The sequence below is a fragment of the Myotis davidii genome, unplaced genomic scaffold (genome assembly GCF_000327345.1).
Source record: "Myotis davidii unplaced genomic scaffold, ASM32734v1 scaffold1446, whole genome shotgun sequence".
In the NCBI taxonomy this organism is placed as follows: domain Eukaryota; kingdom Metazoa; phylum Chordata; class Mammalia; order Chiroptera; family Vespertilionidae; genus Myotis; species Myotis davidii.
Window position 1 is genome coordinate 214249 of NW_006296803.1, and position 22659 is coordinate 236907.

General features: G+C 42.7%; 1 pseudogene; it reads left to right on the plus strand.

The window, feature by feature from the left end:
- Positions 1-13497: 13497 nt before the first annotated feature.
- On the plus strand, positions 13498-22518 carry LOC107184468 (annotated as a pseudogene).
- The last annotated feature ends 141 nt before the right edge of the window (positions 22519-22659 follow it).

Here is a 22659-nt window from a genome sequence, read left to right on the forward strand (position 1 = left end):
GGGCCAGATCCGGCCCGTTGGAAATGAATAAAACGAAAAAAAAAAAAAAGACCGTACCCTTTTATGTAATGATGTTTACTTTGAATTTATATTAGTTCACACAAGCACTCCATCCATGCATTTGTTCTGGCCCTCCGGTCCAGTTTAAGAACCATTGTGGCCCTTGAGTCAAAAAGTTTACCCACCCCTGTCCTAGAACATGATCTCCTCCTGCCTTCACACTACCACCTACATACAGGCAGGTGAGAGGAGTGGCTCCATTTGTGCCATCTCTTAGTAGACCAGCCTGGAGAAACATGACATTTAGCATTGCTTAGAGGCAAAAGAGAACAGAGCAACATTTCTGAGAAAACCTTCAGAGCTAAGGGGTACCCTTTGGTGGCCTGGAGCCTTGAGCAAGAGAAGGGGGCCACTGCCCTGGGTGCAAAGGACAAAGCAGTCCTGCTCTCATCAGCTCAGCACCGAGTGTTGTAGTCAGGGTGGCACTACACTTGGAGCATGGGAGAACACGAGCCAACTCACAGGCGTACACATGCCCGTCAAGCTCAAGACCCAGCTGTGGGCATAAGAGCCCAGGGCTTGAACTCATTCTGTGTCAGATGTGAGTGAGAGTCCCCCAAAACCAAGGTGTCACCATAGCTTTGGTGGCTTAATTCCATGCATGTCCACAAAAGAAAACATCCCTTCGGCCAGCAGGAGCGGCTTGCTTGCCCAGGACCCTGGAACAACCTCATAGCATGAGTCCTGGAGCCCTTGGGCACCTGTTGGTCTGTAGTGCAGTGTGGGGGGTTGGAGAATGTCCAGAAGGCAGCAACAGGGTTCACATGGTCTGGTCAGGCCTGACCTCTGCCTAAGAGTGCTGCCTTGGCCACACTACTTCCCTTGGTGTTTCTGGAATTTTCTGGACTCACTTCCTCCTCTGGCCTTCGTACTTGCTGCTATATCCCCTAGAACTCCTGTTTATTCAGGGCTGACCCTAGACATGGGGATGCCCCCGAGAAATCCTGTTCATTGTGTTTGTTCCAGGAGGAGGCAGCCAACCCATGCCCAGCAGGGAACCAGTGCTGCTACAATCCTTACTGTGATATTTATCTTGGCAGTTTTCACTTTCCATCATTTCTTCTACCATATAAACTGAAACCCACTGTGAGGAAGAGCTGTTCCTATTGCCCCATTTATTATTCTACTGGAGGCCCAATGCACGAAATTCATGCAAGAGTAGGCCTTCCTTCCCATGGCTGCTGGCACCGGCTTCCCTGTGGCTGCTGATAGGCATCCAGGACCTGGGCTTCCTTCCGGCTGCCAGCAGGCACCCAGGACTGGGCTTCTCGGGCTTCCCTCACAACCCTGGCTTTGTCCAGAAGGTCATCTGGAAGGGCGTCCGGAACAACGTCTGGTCCAATTAACATATTATGCTTTTATTATTATAGTTTATGTATTTATACCAGTGCACATTCTGTATATTTACTTAATCTATGGGTTATAATCCCTTATTATCATTATTTATTATTTTGTTCAATTTATCCCAGATTTGGCCAACAAGGACACATTCAAGTTAATGCTTTGCTTGAATGTTTATTAAAAATTTATCTTTTATTGTGGTAAATATATTTTACATAAAATTCACCATCTTACCCATTTCTGAGTGAACAGTTCAGTGGTATTGAATACATTCACATCATTGTTCAACCATCACCAGCATCCATCCTGAAAACTCTTTTCATCTTATAAAACTGACACTCTGTACCCATTAAATACCAACTCCCCCTCTTACTCCGCCAGTCACTGGGAACCTTCATTATACTTTCTGTCTTTATGAATTTGACTACTCTAGTTATCTCATATAAGTGGAATTATGCAGTACTTCTCCTTTTGTGACTGATTTATGACACCTGCAGAATTTTCTTTCTTTTTAAGGCTGAATGATATTCCATTATATGATATACCACATTTTGCTCATCCATTTATTTGCTGATAGACACTTGGGTTAGTTCCATGCTATTGTGAATAATTATACTGTGAACATGAGTGTACAAATATCTCTTTGAGACCCTGCTTTCAGTTCTTTGGGGTATATACCCAAAAATGGAATTGCTGGGTCATATGGGAATTCTGGTTTTAATTTTTGAGGAACCTCCACACTGTTTCCCAGAATGGCAGCTCCATTTCACATGGTGTGGTAAGATAAGCTGCCTTGGATGAGGGTGCATTGCTTGCAAGGGAGTTCTAAAGGAGAGAGGCAGTCCATGGTGGTGAGAGCCAGCATAGAAGTAGCCTCTCTCAGGGATAGCCTAGGTGCATGGGGTTGGTAGTTGCCTGGCTTCCAGTCTCGGCACTGTTGGTGAGTGCACTGTGTTGCCATGCATGGATGCCATGCTGTGCCTTGGATGTCTGTGGGGGCATTTGGAGTATGGAAGCGTGCTGGACATCTGCCTGATGTCACTTTCCTCACCCTGGGACTCTGGCACTGTCTCCCAGTGTGATGCCTGGTGACCCAGTCTCTTGTAGGAAGCCAGATTTGAAGGATCCTGAGGGGGAGGGGAGCACCAGAATTCCCTGCAGTGTCTGGTGACTATGGACCCACTGAACCTACATTTATTCTGTGCTTTTAGTTATTGCTGGCCTTGCTTCTCGGGCTCCCTGTCTGGGCTCTGATGGCTCATACAGGGGCACAGGGCTATGTGGGCTGCCATCCCATTTCTGGAATTAATAACCATTCCAAGGTCATTGGCGCTGGAGCCCAGCCCCTCACCCTGGATCAATGCTCGACAAGTGAGGACACAGCAGGGACAGTGTCTGAAGGCCTGTGGAGCAGCCTGGCCAACGCCCAGAGAACCTGGCCCTTAATGCTCTCTCTTCCCAAAAATAAACTAGACGAGATCCTTTGTCAGATGGTGTGGCCTGATTTTTGTTTAGGAAATCTGGATAAGAAGGGGCAGCAGAGGGCCTTGGGCCCTGGCATGGCTGCCTGCTGGGCAGAGGACAATCGGCGGTCAGCCTGCCCCGGATACTACAGAGAGCCCCAGAGATCGGAGCAAAAAAAGAAGCCAGATTTGAAAGAAAACAAAGTAAGACAGGGCAGCTTAGCCTGAGCTGCTGAGAGTGGGGTGGTGGACCAGGGACCCAGAGAGGTGAAGCCCATTTTAAGAGGTGAAAGCCAAGCTCCTTTGCCTTGAAATTTCCAGACCTGAGCCCAGCACATGCAGACATGGAACACCCTCCCCTTCCCCCGTGCCCACCCATAGTCCCCCAAGTCTTTACCTCCCAATACATCATTCTGCCTTTGGTGAAACTAAGGCTTAGGGAGAGGAAGGCTGAGCCAGTGTTGCACAGGGGATCACAGAACTTGCACTGGCATGGTCTGTGTGGTGTCCTGTACTTACCCCATCAGGATGTTTTTTTCTGCCATGCATCTGAAGGACACATCCACTGGGCAGCACACCTTCCCTTCACAGCTGTCAGCATGGCCTGGCATCCCCATTTTTTTAAAATATATTTTTATTGATTTCAGAGAAGAAGGGAGAGGAAGAAAGGAATAGAAACATCAATGATGAGAGAGAACATCCATTGACTGCCTCCTGCATACCCACTACTGGGGATCAGGCCTGCAACCCAGGCATGTGCTCTTGACTGAAATCAAATCGGGGACCCTTCAGTTCACAGACCAATGCTCTATCAAACCAGCCAGGGCTCTGATGTCACTTTTCTCACCAGGGTTCCAATGTCACTTTCTGCTGTGGCCTTTGATTGTCCTTGCCCTGTCCCTATATTGAACAGGCCTGGGTTAAGGGTGTTCCAGGTAAAGTTGCTCCTCAGCTCTCTGGGTAGCAATCCTGCCTACCTGCCCTGGTTGAGCTGGTGTCTCCCCTCTGGCCTTCTGTGCTGTCCTGGAGGAACATCCCATGTGAGGAGCAGGACACAGCCTCCTGGACATCCAGACCAGGCTTTGTTTTTGGATAGGGCGGTTGTAGAATTGCAACTCCTGTTTTCCAGCAGCTGTAGAGGCTCAGCCTTAGGATCCCCAGAAAATTCTAGGATGTTGTGGGCATGTGGGGAGCCCTTGGCAGGAGCTCTAGCTGATCTCGATTATATATCCAGTCTCTTCCCAGGAGTGGAGGAATGACATAAGGCTGGAGCAGCCACCGGTGGGGCTCTGGAGTGGGGCTCCCGTTGGTCCCCAGACAGGGATTTCAGTTGGAAGGCAGGTCCTCATGCCTGCTCCTCATTGGCTGCTGTGCAGCATTTTTATCTCCTGCACTCATTGCTGTCCTAAGAGTGGGAATGCCCACTGCAGAATCAGGGAGCATGGAGAGTCCCACATGCCAGCCTGGGTTTCCTCCATTATTGGAGTCCCAACCTTTCTCCTGCCTAATTCTAGCCTGCTAAGTTACCCCTCCTTCCTATAGTCCAGAGATGCTCTCTCCACAGCAGCCTCACCCAGTTCTATCATTCTGGGCCCAAGGACCATCTGGCACTCTGCTGTAGGCAGCTCCAAATCCAGGTGATGTAGAAGTACAGTGGCTGTTCTGGCCTAAATTATGCCTTCTCCATGTATATGTCCAAATCCTGTCTCTTAGTACCTCCAAATGGGACTGTATTTGGAGATGGGTCTTTCCAGAGGTTAGCTTAAAATGAGGTCATAAGAGTGAGACACTAATTCACTGTGACTGATGCCCTTATAAGAAGAGATTAAAACTTAGACATGTAAGAGGGGTGGACCATGTGAGGACACAGAATGTGGCCTCCCCAAGCTGAGAAGAGAGGCCTCAGAAGGAACCAACTTTGTCAATGCCTTGCTCTAGAACCTCCGGTCTCCAGGACTACAAGGAAATAATTGTGTATTGGTGAAGCCCCCAGTCTGTGGAACTTTGTTATGATGACTCAGTGGACTAGGACAGGCCTGGAGAAGGCACTGGCCCAGCCTCATGTGGGTAGATGTTTTGGCAGCTCCCTCTCGAAGCATCAAAGCCAGCAGAAGTCGGGTAAAGCTGTGTGAATGCTGAGGGAAGGCATGGAGTCTCCAGGCCTGTGGGCCTTGCAGCAGGACACTGGGGACTTTGTCACTAGTGTGAGTCTCCTGGGGCTCTGGGGTGGCTAAGTGGCAATGTCTATGAGACCTGGGGCTTTGCGGGTGCAGGTGACTGGTGACACCTTGACCCAAGGACTCTGATACAAATGACATTGGTTATGGGGGTATTATTCCCTTCATAATTGTTCTCAGCACCTCAAATAACACACATCGAGGGGAAAAGCATACACGGCACTCCTAGATTAGTGCCCCTGCCACACCAGCCCCCTGACCAAATTATACATGTTCTGTCTGGACAGGCTAATGTGGTGTAGCTCAGGCACGCTGGCCTAGCCACATCAGACGATGGGAGGAAGGGCGGGGTGTGCATGGCCTCTGGCAGGCAGGGTGGCCTGCTTGGAATAGAGCACAAAGGTTTTGGGTTCCAGCTGGCGTGTGTGCTCTGCAGGCTGGGCTGCCCCAGGGCTGAGTGCCAGCCCAGGGAAGGGGCTGTCAGTAGGACCTTGAATGAGGAACTTGGCCTTTATTCTCTGATCTCTCCTCTACCTCACATCTCAAGGCCACAGTGTGCTGGCACCCAGCTAGTGAGATTTAGGAGCTCAGAAACAAAAATTCCATTTTTTGCTATTTTGGCAAGTGTTCCTGCAATAAGAGTCATTTTTCTTCTTTAGTGGAGAGCGCCCTGTTATTTATGTGAATGTTAATTTGTGACTGGGGACATTCACCAACGCAGTCTTTGTGCAGAGCAAGACCTGGAAAATGTCAGCAGGCACATGTGATAGGAGTGAGTGTCAGTTTTTGTGACAGATGAGCAGGCTCATCATGGCCTCAGGGTCTGGGCCTGACCTGCTGACCCCTCTGTCCTAGATGAGAGGCTAGCTGTATTTCCTGGAGGACTTCCCAGTGCTGGGGTGCTCAGGGGCTGAGCATAGGACAGGCTGAAGAGGCTAACTCCTGCAAGAGCCACCCTGGTGCTGCCCGACTTAGTGGGAGAACTGTCGGCCCAGCCCCTACATAACCCCCAAGGCACTCTTGTGGGAACCTGGTTTATTTCATTTTCCTCTCTTTATTTTTCTCTTTCTTCCCCTAACCCCTTCCCTTGTCTACTAGTCTTTTCTCCAAATTGTCTGTTTTGATATATTGCCCTTTGCAAAAATCTCAAAAATACAGAAAACACTAATAAAGCAACTCACCCAAACTTTACCTCTATTAACTCTTTCTATTGAATTTATTGCGGTTGCATAGTTTAATAAAATTATACAGGTTTCAGGTATACAATTCTACAATACATTATCTGTATGTTGTATTATGTGTTTACCACCCCAAGTCAAGTCTCCTTCCATCACTATGTATCCCCCCATTACCATCTTCTACCTCCTTCCATGCAACCTTCCTCTGGCAATCACCATACTGTTGTCTGTGTCCATGAGTCTTTCTTTTTTTTATTTGCTTAATCCCTATACCCTTCTCACCCAGCTCCCAACCCCCACCCCCGACAGCTATCAGTCTATTCTCTATATTTATGAGTCTGACTCCACTTTGTTTATTAGTTTATTTTGTTCATTACATTCTACATATGAGTGAAATCATATGGTCTTTGTCTTTCTCTGACTGGCTCATTTAACATAATACTCTCCAGGTGGATAGCCATGCTGTCACAAAAGGTAAGATTTCCTTCTTTTTTAAAACCCTATAGTATTCCATCGTGTAAATGTACCACCACTTTTTTATCTACTCATCTACTGATGGGCACTTGGGTTGCTTCCAGATCTTGCCTATTATAAATAACACTGCAATGAACATAGGGGTGCATATATTCTTTAGAATTAGTGTTTCGGGTTTCTTTGGATATATTCCCAGAAGTGGGTCTGCTGGGTCAAATGGCAGTTCCATTTGTAATTTTTTGAGGTAACTCCATACTGCTTTCCACAGTGGCTGCACCAGTCTGCATTCCCACCAGCAGTGTACTAGGGTTCCCTTTTTTCCACATCCTTGCCAACACTTATTGTTTGTTGATTTATTGGTGGTAGCCACTCTGACAGGTGTGAGGTAGTACCTTGTGATTTTAACTTGCCTTGCTCTGATAATTAGTGATGAGTATCTTTTCATATGTCTATTGGCCATCTGTATGTCCTCTTTGGAGAAGTGTCAATTCAGGTCCTTTATCCATTCCTTAATTGGATTGTTTGTTTTTTTTATATTGAGTTTTATAAGTTACTTATACATTTTAGATATTAGATGTATCATTGGCGAATATGTTCTCCCTTCCAGTGTATTCTTGAGTTCTAATATGGTATTCTTTATTTATGTCTGGTTCTTTTTTATGTTTTTTTAATCTCCTTTTTCATTTTGTTTCACTAAGTTCCTTGAGCATCATTATAAACGTTACTTTTAATTCTATGTCTGATAAATTGATTATCTTCATTTTCTTTAGCTATTTTCTGGAAATTTCTCCTGTCTTTCATTTGAGGCCTGTTTCTTTGTCTCCTCATTTTGGCTGCTTCTTTGTGCTTGTTTCTATGTATTAAATAGATTGGCTCTGACTCCCAGTCTTTGTGAGGTGGCCTTATGCAGTAGGCGTCCTGTGGTACCCAGTGGCACAGTCTCCTTGATCACCTGAGCTGAGTGCTCTGCGAATGTCCTTTGTGTGTTATGTGGGCCCTCCTGTTGTGAGTCTTGATTACTATTGGCCTCTTCATGCATGGGATCAACCTTCAGGCTGACTGTGAGGCTCAACTCTGACCACGGAGTGCTAGCTACTATGCAGATGCTGACACACGAAGCAGAATGCCTTTCAGCAGGCTTTAGTGCCTGCTGAGAGTTCCCTTTGTGTATGCTGTTTGTGAAACTTATTGGATCCTGCTCTGATGTTGTCTGAACCTGGCCACTGGGTGCATTGGTTCTCAGTCTCTTGGGAGGGACTCTAGTGCAGCGCAATGTCAGATACTCTCTGTGCCTGGCCCTCGGCAACCTGTTTGGAGCTACAAGCAATCAACAGTCTATGGCTGCCTCTGCTGTGCTTGGGTGCACCTGAGCAGAACCAAGCTACACACAAAGGCCAGCTTTAATTAGCCCTGGGGCTGGGTACAGGTCAGCAAAAGTCCAAGGCTCCTTGAAATCTGCCTTTGCCCTCAAGCTACCTGTGAGGCTCAGTCACTGAAAGAGCCTCTAAAAAAGTTGGGATGATGGGGCTAGTGGATCTTCTCTGAGAGAGAGGTGCTGTTTAGGCTGGGTGTGTCCCTGCCACAGAGCCACACAACTCAGACTGTCATGGTTTTGCCCCTGTTTGGCAGGGCCTCCAGGGCCTGGAGGTTGGGTCCTTTGGAAGCTGGGGCAATTGTCCTATCAGATCTTCTGTGAGGGGGAAGTGCCAGTCAGATTCACTAGAAAATGGGATAAATGGTCCCTGCCCCAAAGCCAAAAATCTTAGTCACTGACACCTCCTGAGTTTTTCTAGAACTCTATGCCCTGGCCAAGGCAGCTGACTCCTCAGCATGGCATAAGCTCCCCAAGGTGATGCAAGAATGTGGGGCAATTGCTTTCCCTCATACAGATGCCAAAAGGAGGGGAGTATTCCACCCGATAAAGATGGTAACTGCAATATCAGAGAATGACAGCACAGGCATCCTGGTGGCTGTCCCACCATCTTCCTCCCCAGATCCACAAACCCCTGTCCCTTCTCATGCAATCCTAGTTCACTCCATGTTCCTTTCACCAGAGTCCAGGATGAGTGCTTGTGAATGAAATTTTGTGTGTTGGCCCTTTAAGGGGCTGCCTTTGTCCCCAGTGGACTCCATCTCTCCATGTTGGACACAAATCCTACTGCTTTTCACAACTGGATGTTATATGGGCACCCCTTCCTGGCTCTGGTGCTCTGGGCTGGGGAGCCTGGCTTGGGGTTTGGGCACCACACTTCTCAGGGGAAACTCCCACAGCTGAGATATCTGTCCAGAACCTCAGCCACCACTTGTGGAAGCAGAGCCAGCCCTTTGCATCCCCTCTCTTTTTTCAATCTTGATGTGGCTTCTTCTGTAAATCCTTGGTTATAAGACTCCTCTTCAACTAGTCTTCAGTTGTTTATTCAGGATGATTGTTCTTTAATTTGGTTGTAATTCCAAGTGAGGGTAGCTTTCTCCTATTCTGCCTCCATCTTGAAACCTTCTGTTAACTGTTTATTATAGATATTTCTAGATAAGCCACATTTCATGTTACTAATAATGATACTGATAATAATGACCTAGTTTATTAGACATGATTCCAGGTGCTTGAAAATATTTAAACCTCACAATAACTATGCACATGCTGTTTTCATCCTCATTTAACACAGGAACAGAGTCCACACAGCCGGTGCTCAGAGTGACAACAGAAGCAGAGTAACCTGGGGGCCATGCCATTAATGGCTAGGCTCTGTTGACATTTGGCACAGAGACATACATCACTTTACATCAGGGCATCATACTGGGGCTGGGTCTACCTTCCTTAGTCAGTAATGTTGTGGACATGTTTTTTCCTTAAATAATGGAAAGTCTTGTCTATAAAATTATTCTGGCCTTGCAAAAATTTCAACATTTGTTTCCAAGTCATAGAAATATTTGAAAACAATCCGACCATTTATTTTTTGTTATATTTATTTGTTGTTACTTCTGTCATCTTATTTATGTTTGTTTTTATCCTTTTTTGCTGTTTTTCTAGTCTTCCATATTTACTATATGGTCTATCCACCTTCAGTTATTTGGAAAGTATATATTACTTTTATTAGTTCTGGCTTTTATAAATTCAAATAGTATTCTTAAACTTATATCTATCAACTTTAGCAGCTTATCAAAAACTGCTGCCCTTCTATGGAAGATTAAGAAATGAATACAATTAAACTACTCATTTTGTTCTTCCTCTATCCTCTCTTTAATTTTTATTAACAATTTTGCCCCAATTTATTAGAGTTGAGTTATGAATTATTTTTACATTGCATAGCTTTCCTTTCTAGAATATATGTCAAATGGCTTTGTTAGTAATTATAATGATCACAATGGAATGGATACAGAGGTCAATTCTGGTACTTTCAATTTTGATTTTGGTTTTGAAATCAGATCTGGGCTACATAAATGGCAGGTGAGGAATGATGGAGAGAGACATGAAGCAGAACTGAGGCAGGTGCTGTTGAAAGGATTCCCTTTAGCAGCAGAGCTGGATACCGTGTCTCCCTGCTTCTCCACTCTTCAAGGCTCTGACTTGCTCAAAGTCACACACCTGGTTATGCAGTCTGGGCTCTCATTCTAATCTCTTGTTCCCTGAGGGTTGGCATAAAAGGTAACATTTGGCACCAAATATTGCATTAAAAACATTGGATCCTAAAAAAATCCCAGCTGGCTTATTGGCAAAAACCGACAAGCCCATTTTAAAATTTATATGGAAATACAAGAGACCCATAATAGACAAAGCAATATTGAAAAAAGAAGAACCAAATTAGAGAACTCACACGTTCTGATTTCAAGGCTTAATCCAAAGGTACAGAAATCGTATTGTGTGTACTGACAGAAGGACAGACAGATAGATCAATGAAACAGAACTCAGGATCCAGAAATAAGTCCTTACACCGATTTTTTACAAGAATTCTAAAACAATTCAATAGAGGAAAGAACAGTATTTTCAACAAATGGTGCTGGACAACTGGATATCCACATGTAAAAGAATGATGTTCGACCCTTTCCTCACACCAGATAAAATATTAACTCAATGTGGATAAAATATATCTGAATATAAGTACTAAAACTGTAACACTATTTAAAAATATAGGGGTTACTTTGGGTTAGGCAAAGCCTTAGATATGACACCAAAAGTACAAATGGCATAAACAAAAATAGAAAGTTTTTTTATAACATCAAAGAACACCATCAAGAAAGTGAAAAGGCAGCCTACAGAATGAGAGAAATTGTTTGCAATTCAAATATCTAATATGACTTATATCTAGAATACATAAAGAACTCTTACAACTCAGTAAAAATGAAAATAATGTAATTAAAAGTGAGCAACGAGTTTGAATAGTCATTTTCCAAAGAAGAGAAATGATAAATGAGCATGTGAAAAGATGCTCAACATCCTTAGTCATCAGAGAAATTAAAACAAAATCACAATGCAATACCACTCAACATACATGAAGATGGCTAGAAGAAAAAAGATAAGCATTGGTGAGGATGTGGAGAAACTTTCCACACAGAAATTGCAACTCTCACACACAACATTGGTGGGAACATAAAATGATGCAGCTGCTCTGGGAAAGTCTGGCATTGAGTTAACTTAGGAACCAGCAATTTTACTCCTAGGGAGGTACCCAATAGAAATGAAGACATATATGTTCACACACAAAAAACAGAAAGATGATTGGTGGTTTCCAAGGACTGGTATGTATGTAGGCGGTTGGGAGGAAATGGGGAGGACTGCTAATGTCTATGGGTTTCATTTTGGGGTGATGATGTTTTATGGTTGATTTTGGTAATGAGTGAACTGTACACTGTGACACTGTGAGTGGGTGAATTGTATGATATGTGAATTATAGCTCAGATAAGCTATTAGCCATTAAAAAAAAACATGAATCTCATAATGAGAAAACTATTTTCCTTTTGATCCTATTTTAAACTTTCTGACTGAGTCAAGGAATCTCAATTTGATGCTAATAGATCTTTAATACCTGTATAATTTTTTATAACAGAGAGGTTAGGAATCAGGTGCAGCATCTTAGCAGACAGGAGTATCCAACTAGAATTTACCAAAACTACATAAGGCAAAATTGTGATGGTGGTGAAGAAGTGCTGGACTTGGTTACCCCATGCTGGATCTCCTGGGGGCCAGTGTCAGGGTTATAGGGGTTGGGCAGGGCTATATTCCTAAGCCTCCTACTGTCTGCTGAAAAGTCTGAGCTATTAGCTTAACTTCTTTGTGCCTTAAAGTCTGGAGATGGAGAATTCTGCCATGTAGAATTTTGAGGAAATTTGAATTTGAAGCCCCATACATCACACCTAGCTAAAAATGGGGACTCAAACCTGGGGCTTCTTCAGGTGCCACAGGTCTCTTAGGAATGAAGTCCAGATGCTATGGGATGATGTGCAAAGGGAGCTGGATGCAGACAGTGGGATGCTGTGGCCCCAAGGAGACCTTGGCCTTTATTTTGCAGGCAGAGACGATGGCCTAGGAGAGGAGCAGATTTCTTGCTTGTAGTTTGCTCTCAGCCCCTCCCTGTAAAACTTCCAGGGTTGATCCTATTGGAATTACAGAAGGATAACTGGTACCTAATTCATAGTTTACCTGCCTAACTCCTCACTTCTCAGGTAAGGGAACTGGGGGCTGCAAAGGGAACAGGACTGGCCCAAGACCAGAACTTGAAACCAGGCCTTTTGGCGCTGCATCAAAGCTTGTTCCCTCTGAGGTCTCTTTATCCACCCTGCTCATCAAAGTGGGGTCCAGCTTTCTTTAGCACATGGCTGGGCATGGGGCTCAGCACTGGGGGCATATGTCCATTGGGGCATCATGGTCTCAAGCCTCAGAAATTGACTCTGGACAGCTTAGGGCAAAAAGGGGACTTTTTGAAGCAAAGGACCTGGAGGGCCTGAAACCAGGCCCAAGTAGGGGCAGGGCCTGAGAGGTGAACTCATGGAGGCTCTATGGTGCTCAGAGACAACCCTGTCTATGGTCCCTCAGTTCTGGCCGCAGCCTCCCCTCTGATCTGGGAGGACAAGCTTTGCATACCAGTGGGAGAGGCAGCTCCCCAAGAAAAAGGATGGGTGTGGATGGCACATGAAGACAACCTGCATCCACCTGAATGAGGCAGAGATTAAGGGAGACAGGGACTCTGCCATAAGGTGTCCACAGAGAGACCCCTCCAAAAGAGAGTATTCTGGAAATCATGGAGCAGAAGCTCATGGAGATGCAGGGGAGAGAACAGATGCTTCCTAACCCACAGGATTGTTTTCATTTGCTGGTGGCCAGTTTCCCCACTGAAGGTTGCTGTTCCTTTTGGAAAAGTGGAAAAAGCAACATGCAAAACATCCTCTGTGATTGATGCTGAGCTGTGAAGGAGCCCTGCTGGTTAGGACAAATTGGCTTCAATCTGAAGAGACTTTAGTTCTTACACCTGTGACTTAAGCGATTGGATCAGGCTCCTCCCTGTAAAACTTCCAGGGTTGCCTTGGTCTCCCCAGGCTGTTGGGAGATGCTCTTAAGTGGCAGACCTGGTTTTGGCAACACACCCACTAAACCAGCGATTGCCAACCTTTCGGACCTCACGGACCACCAGTGGTCCTCGGACCACCAGTTGGCAACCACTGTACTAGACCATCATTAGACCAGGCCAGGGCAGGCTGATGCCTTTGCCCTGTAGCCCAGCGGAATCTTACAGATCCTTTTCCAAAAGGAAGAAGGGATGGCTTTCTCTTCTGATCCCAGGCACTTCAGGAGCCACAGGCTTTGGTGCAGACATGGCCAAGTCCAATAACCACACCACACACAACTAGTCCCAAAAATGGCACAAAGATGGCATCAAGAAACCCAGATCACAAAGATACAAATCTCTTAAGGGGGTGGACCCAAAGTTCCTAAGAAACACGCGCTTTCCCAAGAAACACAATAAGAAAGGTCTAAAAAAGGTGCTGGCCAACAATGCCAAGGCCATGAGAGCATGTGCTGAGGTTATCAAGGCCCACGCAAAGCCCAAGGAGGTCAAGCCCAATATCCCAAGGCGTGGCAGCCACAAGCTTGACCAACTTCCCTACATCACTCACTCCAAGCTGGGGAAATGTGCTGATGCCCACATCAACAAGGATGTCAGGCTCTGTGGGACCAAGTCCAAGACCCAGGCTGCACTACAGCTCCGGGGCTCAGGCTACACCTCAGGCTCAGGCTCCCAAAGTTGCCCAGGCCCTCATGAAGGCTCTAGAGTAGAGGCCTTTGTCTGCTGATGTGAGGACGGAAGGACTGGTGTGACCCTGGGCTGCTATCTGCATGTGGCTGGTGTCCTCCTGTGCTATTTGTACAAATAAACCTGAGGCAGGATCTGTAAAATAAAAAAAAAGAAGGGATGAAGCGATACATTGCTCTCAGAGCTAAATAGCTCAAGGAACTGGAATTTTAACAGATGCCAGCATGTTTGGGGATTCCTGTGGCAAGTGCATGTGTGTATTTCAGAGCAAGGTCAAGTTTGGAGACAGTGAGCTAATGCAGATGCATGCTACTGTCCTCTGTCAAAGTCTGGATCCTTCTGTTTTTGGATCAACTTCCTGTTTTCTTTTTATTCTGATTGTTACCACTGCTACCTTGACAGGTACCTCACAGTCTTAGTGCCAGAGGTTGCAAAAATGACAACACTGAGTGACAGATCTGGTGCGGGTTATGAACTAGTGGGAGGCTGCCACATGCTGTAGCCTGAGGCTTCCATGGAAGAAGCCAGTGAGCTCAGCAAACTGGGCACCTACAGATGGGGACAGAATGCTCACTTGCTTTCCTGTGACACCCCAACTCTGAGAGTGTCAATGTTTTGAACATTTTAAAATTCAAAGTAACAGAATAGCTGTTAAGCCTTTGGATTTTTAAATAAATTTTAAACTTTTTATTTCCACGTCTAGTGACTATTTCATCCTAAACCAAACAGCAAAAGGACAGGGCACAACAGAAGAGAGGTAGAAAGGTATCTTATAATTTACCAAGATCTGAAACTGGTGATTTGATCTGATGGCCAGAGAACTACCAGGTTCTGAGCCCCTGCAATGGCTACAGAAGATCAGGGACAACCTCTCTATACTCCCTGAGCCTCTCTTCTTGTGGGCTGTTCAGCACTCTTGATTGAATCCCTTTAGAACAGTGTACTTCAGGGATTTCTTTAATATTTATAGAGTTGGGAGAAGAAACTGGTTCTTATTAATAAAAATTATATGCACAGATACACATGCTGCTGGTAGCAGGAAAATAAGATTTCTAGAAAAAAAGTCAGCAAGACATAGCCCACAATCTATGCCTTGTTTTCTTGTCAAAAAAAAATTTTTTTCAGATTTTTAGACAGATTATTCCTGGGATGCTTACTAAAATAATTGAAAATAAAAAAAAAACAAAATGAACCCTGCTTTCCTTGTAGAGAGCTCCTCACCATGCACAGCTCTGGTCTTTTAAAAGCTCCTGAGTGAGGTCATCAAGTTTGCAGAGTAGAAGAGCCTGTCCCTCAGCAAGGATCAACAATTAGGCAGCTACCCATAAACAAAAACAGCTCTGGAGAGCTCAGGAGTCCAGCAATGCAGTGGAACAAAATACCTGAGAATAATCTCACAAACAGGAAGGAAGAACACCTCCATTTTGCCAGCATCACCCCAGCCCCCAGAATGATACTGCTCAACATCAAGAGGGAGCTCCCTGTCCAAAAAGAGTTCTCACTGAGAAAGGAAGAGAATGGGGTGAGTTACCAGCTTTCCCAGACTTTTGGGGCACCACACAAAGGACCTACTTCAGTTTCACTCCACTCAGGAATAGGCAAAGCTGAGATGTATAGAGATGGTTAGGAACAAGGAACAAGGGGATGGGCCTCCAGTATCAGACACACAGAGAGTATGACTGTGGTTTCCCATGATCTGCTCTTACAGAGGACCCTAGCAGCTTTTACTGCTAAAAGCCCCAATGACCATCACAGCCACCATAATCCTAAAGATTTCATTGCTGAGGTTTTCTTCTCATAGATTTTCATATTCATAGATACCAGATGCCTGAATTCCTCTTCCTCCATCCCTTGTCCTCGCTTCCTGACCTCTGTGACTGTGTGAATACATAATACTAGCTTAGACCCCTATAGCTGAACCCTACCACTGTGCAAGTGCTCAGAGCTCGCTTCTCCAGCTGTGCACAGGTGCACCAACCTGACTCCTGTCATCAGCCTCCACTGCCATGTGCATACCTGTTGTGAGACCTTGCCCCCCTTGGAGTACGCACTGAGAGCCACAGCCCCGTGACCACTTGTGTACCCACAGTTGGTCCGAGTTCTGACTGCTGACCCTGTTCCTCCTCACTACATCAATATTAGCAACCGGTCCCTGCCACTACACAGGCACCTGCAGCAAGTGTATTACACCACTAGGTCTGGCCACCACTACTGCTTGCCTTGGTACTTAGCCACTGGATCTGGAAATATTGCTAAAGGCCCAAACAGCCCTTGTAGCCACTGTGGAACTCCTATAGCAACCTACAAGGACCATGGAGTTATTAATATCATAGACCCTACCAGCCTGAGCCAATGAACCATCATGTTTCTCCTCAACCGAGACCCAGAGCTGCCACACACCCCACACTTGGTACCCTACACCACTAGATCCAGGTCACAGCATTCACTCCACTGGCAGGTGAGGGTCTTTCCTTACTGAAGTTAGGAAATGTGCAGACATCTACTCAAGACTACCAGGATCATGAAGAATCAGGGGAACATGACACCACTAAAGGAACATAGTAAACTTTCAGAACAACTCCAAAGAAATGGAAATACATTAATTGCCTGACAAAGAATTCAAAATAATTATTCTGAAGATGCCGAGAGCTAGAATTTAACAAAATCAGGAAAAGTATAAAATGTTCAACAGAGATAGAAAATAAAAAGAACCAAACAAAATTTGGAGCTAAAGAATACAATGGCTGAACTAAAGACTTCAATAGAGATCTTCAACAGCAAACTGGACCAAACAGAATAAATCAATGAACTCAAAGACATAATTTGAAATTATGCAGTTAGAGGAATAAAAAGAATGAAAAAGAGTGAAGAAAGCCCATGGAACTTATAAGACAGCATTAAAGAGAAATAATCTATGCATTATTTTTGGAATCCCAGGAGAAGAAAGGGAGAAAGAAGCAGAGAGCATATTTAAAGAAATGATGGTTGAGAATTTCTCAAACCTGGGAGAGATTTTAACATCCAAGTTTATGAAGCCAATAGATTACCCCCAGATATTAATCCAATGATCTTCTCCAAGACACATAATAAAACTATCTAAAATTAAAACAAAGAGATAATTTAAAAATCAGTAAAAAGAATACATTTTTCTTATACGAGGGAACCCCATAAGAATATCTGTCTTTTTCTCAGCAGAAACCTTATAAGCTAGGAGAGTGAAATGATTTATTCAAAGTCTGAAGAAAAAATTACTAACCAAGAATATTTTACCTGGCAAAATTTTCCTTCAGAAATGAGAATGAGATAAGGAATTTTCCAAACAAACAAAAGCTGAGAGTTCATCACCATTAGAACTGCCTTACAAGAATTGATAAAATGGGTTCTTCATGCTGAGACATAAAAATGCTAATCAGTAACATGAAAATGTGAAATATACAAAACACTGTAAAGGTAAGTACATGGCCAAATTCAGAATATTTGAATATTTTAACATAGTGTGTTAACCACTTAACTCTAGTATACAAGTTAAAGACAAAAGTATAAAAATAGCTATTGCTACAATAATATGTTAATGGCTACACAAAATAAAAAGATGTGATTGTGCCCGACCAGTGTGGCTCAGTGGTTGAGCATCAACCCAGGAACCAAGAGGTCACTGTTCAATTCCTGGTCAGGACACATGCTCAGGTTGTGGGCTTGATCCCCAGTGGGGGATGTGCAGGAGGCAGCTGATCGATGATGTTTTTTTCTCATCGATGTTTCTCTCTATCCCTCTCTCTTCCCCTCTCTCTAAAAATCAATAAAAACATATTTTTTTAAAAATATATGATTGTGACATCAAAAACATAAAATGTGTGAGAATAAAAGGATAAAGTTTTTGTATGAGGTCATAGTTAAGTTGTTATCAACTAAAAACAGATTGTTATATCTATAATATAGTTCAAGTTAGCCTCAAGGTACCACCAAAAAAAATCTATTGTATATAGATACATACAAGATAAAGAGAAAGGAATCGTATTATGCCACTGTAGAAAATCATCAAGAGAAAAATAAAGGACAAAGTAACTATCAAATAGTCATAAAACAACACAATGGCATAAGTAAGTCCTTACCAATGCAATTGCTTTAAATGTAAATGGGTTAAATTTTTCAGTCAAAGGTATAGAATGACTGAATGAATAAAAACACAAGCTCTAACTATGTGCTGCATATAAGACATTCACTTCAGCTTTAAGGATACACATGGACTCAAAGTGAAGGGATGGAAAAAGTATACCACCTAAATGGGAACCAAAAGAGAATAGGGGTAGCTAAACTTATGTCAAACAAAATTAACTTTAAGTCAAAATCTGTAGCAAGATGCCATAAAGTCATTATGCAATCATAAAGAGGTCAATTAATAAAGAGAATAGTAACAATTGTAAATATGTATGCACCCAACATCAGAGCACCTAAATACATTAATCAAATACTAACAGATCTGAAGAGAGAAACGAGAATACAATAACAGTGGGAGACTTCAGTGCCCCACTTTTAACAGTAGATAGATCATTCAGATAGATAATCAATAAGGAAACATTGGATTTGAACTGCGCTTTACCCCAAATTACCTTAAAAGAGTATTCCATCTAATAGCAGCAGAATACACATTCTCCTCAAGTGTATATGGTAAGTAAAAAAAAAAAAGTAGTAGCAAATGTAAAAGAATAAAATCACACCAGTTATCTTTTTTTACTACAATGGTATGAAATTAGAAATCAATAGCAGGAGGAAAACCAAAAATTTACAAATATGTGGAAATTAACACACTCCTAAACAACCTATGGGCCAAAGAAGAAGTCAAAAGGGAAATAAAAAATATCTTAAAACAAACTAAAATTGAAACAGTACACCAAAACTTATGAGATACTGCAAAAGCAATTCTAACAGAAAAATGTATAGTGATAAATGTCTACAATTAAAAAGAGATATTTCAAATAAACAATCTAACATTATACCTAAAGAAGCTAGAAAAAAGAATAGATTATGTGCAAAATTAGAAGGTGGAGGGAGATAACAAAAATCAGAGCAGAAATAAATGAAATAGAAACCAGAAAGACAAAAGATCAATGATATTAAGAGCTGGGTATTTTTTAAAGGTAAACAAAATTGACAAATCATTTAGTAGACTTACCAAGAAGAGAGAGGACTCAAATAAAATTATAAATCAAAGAGGAGATACTACACTTGAAATCACAGAAATACAAAGGATCATAAGAAACTACTATAACAATTATACACTAACAAATTGGACAACCTAGAAGAAATGGGTAAATTCTTGAATCATGCAACCTACCGAGACTAAATCTCGAAGAAATAGAAAAGCCGAATAGACAAATAACAAGTAAGGGAATTAAATCAGTAATTAGTCTCCTAACAAAGAAAAGCCCAGGAGAAGATGGCTTTACTAGTGAATTTTATGAAACATTTAAAGAAGAATTAACTCCTATCCTCCTCAAACTCTTCCAAATAATTGGAGAGGAGGGAACCCTTCCAAATTCATTCTACAAGGCCAGCATTACCCTGATACCAAAGCCAGATAAGGATACACGAAATGAAAACTAACGCCCACATCCTTGATGGAGATAGATGCAAATATTCCAATAAAAATGACCAAATTTAATCCAACACTACAGTGGGGCCTTGACTTACGAGTTTAATTCATTCTGTGACGGAGCTCGTAACTCAAATTACTCATATGTCAAATCAAAAAGTGAGCGAGTGAGACACATGATGCTGATGTTGTGGTGTTCACTGTGACATTCGCTGCACCAACTAGCAGTGGGGTATCTGAAGCTGGCTCGTAACCCGAATTTTATCTTGCAACTCAAAGCAAAAAATCGGCTGAGAGATGGCTCGTATCTCGGAAAATCTCGTTAGTCGGGACACTCGTAAGTCAAGGCCCCACTGTACATAAAAGAGATCATACACTCTGATCAAGAGGAATTTACCCTTTGGATCCAAGGATGAGTCAACACATGCAAATTAATAAATGTGATACATTTCATTAATAGAATGAAAGATAAAAATCATATGATAATCTCAATAGATACAGAAAAGTATTTGATAAATTCAACCTCCTTTCATAATAATAACTCTCAACAAATTGGATATAGAAAGAACATACCTCATCATAATAAAGTCCATACATGATAATCCCACAGCTTAACATCATACTTAATCATGAAAGGTTGAAAACTTTCCCCCTAAGATCAGGAACAAGCCAAGTGTGCCCACCCTCACCACTCTTATTCAACACTAGAGGCCCGGTGCATGAATTTGTGCACAAGTGGGGTCTGGCTGGCCTGCCCCGATCAATCGGGGCTGATCTGACCGGGCGGCTTGGGGGAGGGGCCACAGACAGTTGGCCAGCCGTCCCTACTCCCTGGTCAAACTCCTGGTTGAGGGGACAATTTGCATATTAGCCTTTTATTATATAGGATAGTATTGGAAGTCCTAGCCAGAGTAATCAGGCAAGAAAAAGAATGAAAGGCATCAGAATTGGAAAGGAAGAAGTAAAATTGTCTCTGTTTCGTGATGACAGATCTGGTATGTAAAAAGTCCAAAAGAATCCAAAATCAACATACAGAAATCAGTTACATTTCTATAAACTATCTGAAAAAGAAATAATGAAAACAAGCTCATTTATAATTGCATCTAAAATACTAAAATACTTAGCAATTAATTTATCCAAGGAATTGAAATATTTCAATTATAAAATATTGGTGAAAGAAATTAAAGAAAGTACAAATAAATAGAAAGATATACTTTGTTCATGGAATAGAAGAGATAATATTATTCAAATGTTCATACTACCCAAAGCCATCTATAGACTCAATGCAATCCAAAAGAATAAAAAACAATCCTAACATATTTAAGACCGTGAATAGCGTAAGCAATCTTGAGAGAGAACAAATCTGGAGACATCACACATTCTAATTTTAATTATGTTACAAAGCTATATTAATCAAAACAGTAAGGTACTGAAATAAAAACAGACATTTACTGAAACAGAATTGAGAGCCCAGAAATAAACCCATGCATATATGTGGTCACTGTGTATTTTATAAGGGAGCCAAGAATACTTAAAGAGGAAAGGGTAGTTTTTGGAAGGGACAGGAGTGGGGAGGAGGGGCATCAATGGGGAAATAAAAGGGACATCTGTAATATTTTCAACAATAAAGATACATTTTAAAAAATATTTGGTGTTGGATAAACTGAACACTCACATGCAGAAGAATGAAATTGGACCCCTATTCTATACCTCTCATGAAATTTCACTTGAATTGGATTAAGGTCTTAAAATAAGACCTGAAACCATAAAACCAATTGCACAGGCAACAAAAACAAAAATCAACAAATGGGACTATGTTAAATTCAAGCGTTAGCACAGCAAAAGAAATAAAATTAAAAGGCAACCTATAGATTGGAAGAAATAGTTTCAAGACATATACTGGACAAGGAGTTAATATTCAAAATCTTTAAAAAACTCATTCAACTCAATAGCTGATAAAACAAATAATCAGATTTAGAATGGGCAAAGGATATGAATAGACATTTTTTTCCAAAGGCTTATGAATGGCTCAATGTCACTGATCATCAGGTAAATGTAAATCAAAACCACAATGAGATGTCAGTTCACACCTGTTAGAATGGCCATTATCATAAAGTTAACAATGTTGGCAAGGATGAGGAGATAAGGGAACGCTTGTGCACTGTTGGTATAAATGTGAGTTGGTTAAGTCACTATGGAAAATAGTATGGAAGTTCCTTAAAAAATTAAAAATAGAGCTACCATATGACTCAGCAGTCCTCCTCCTGGGTTTATAGCCAAAGAAAATGAAAGAGATCAAAGAGATACTTGAATTCTTATGTTCATTTTAGCATTTTTCAAAATGGACATGGAAGCAACCTACATGTACATCTTTGGACAACTAATTGATAAAGAAATATGGTACATATGTACAATGGAATATTATTCAGATTTTATAAAAAAAAGGAATTCCTATCATTTGTGACAAAATGGATGAAACTGAGGAACATTATGCTAAGTGAAATAAGCCAGACACAGAAAGACAAATACAGCATGACCTCACTTATCCTATATAATAAAAGCCTCATATGTTAAGTGTATGCTAAGTGATAAGCCAGACACAGAAAGACAAATACAGCATGACCTCACTTATCCTATATAATAAAAGCCTCATATGTTAAGTGTCTGGTTGACCAGTCAGCTGTTCAACCAATCAAAGCATAATATGCTAATGATATTTTCTGGCAGCTCAACCACTCGCTATGACATGCACGGACCACCAGGGCAGACAGTTGACCAGTCTACCAGTTCTATGACATGCAATGATCACCAGGGGGCAGAGCTCTGACTGGTAGGTTAGCCTGCTCCTGGGGTTTGGCCAATTGGGACTGAGCGAGGCAGGCCAGACATGCCCTGGAGCCCTCCCGCAGTCCCTCTCCAGCTGGCCAACCTCCTCCATCCCTCCCTAGCTCCAATCATGCACTGGCAGGGTCCCTTGGCCTGGCCTGAACCCTCTCACAACCCGGGACCCCTCAGGGGATGTCGGAGAGCCAGTTTTGGCCCAATGGCAGAACAACCAGTCACTATGATGTGCACTGACCTCCATGGGGCAGATGCTCAATGCAGAAGCTGCCCCTGGTGGTCAGTCCA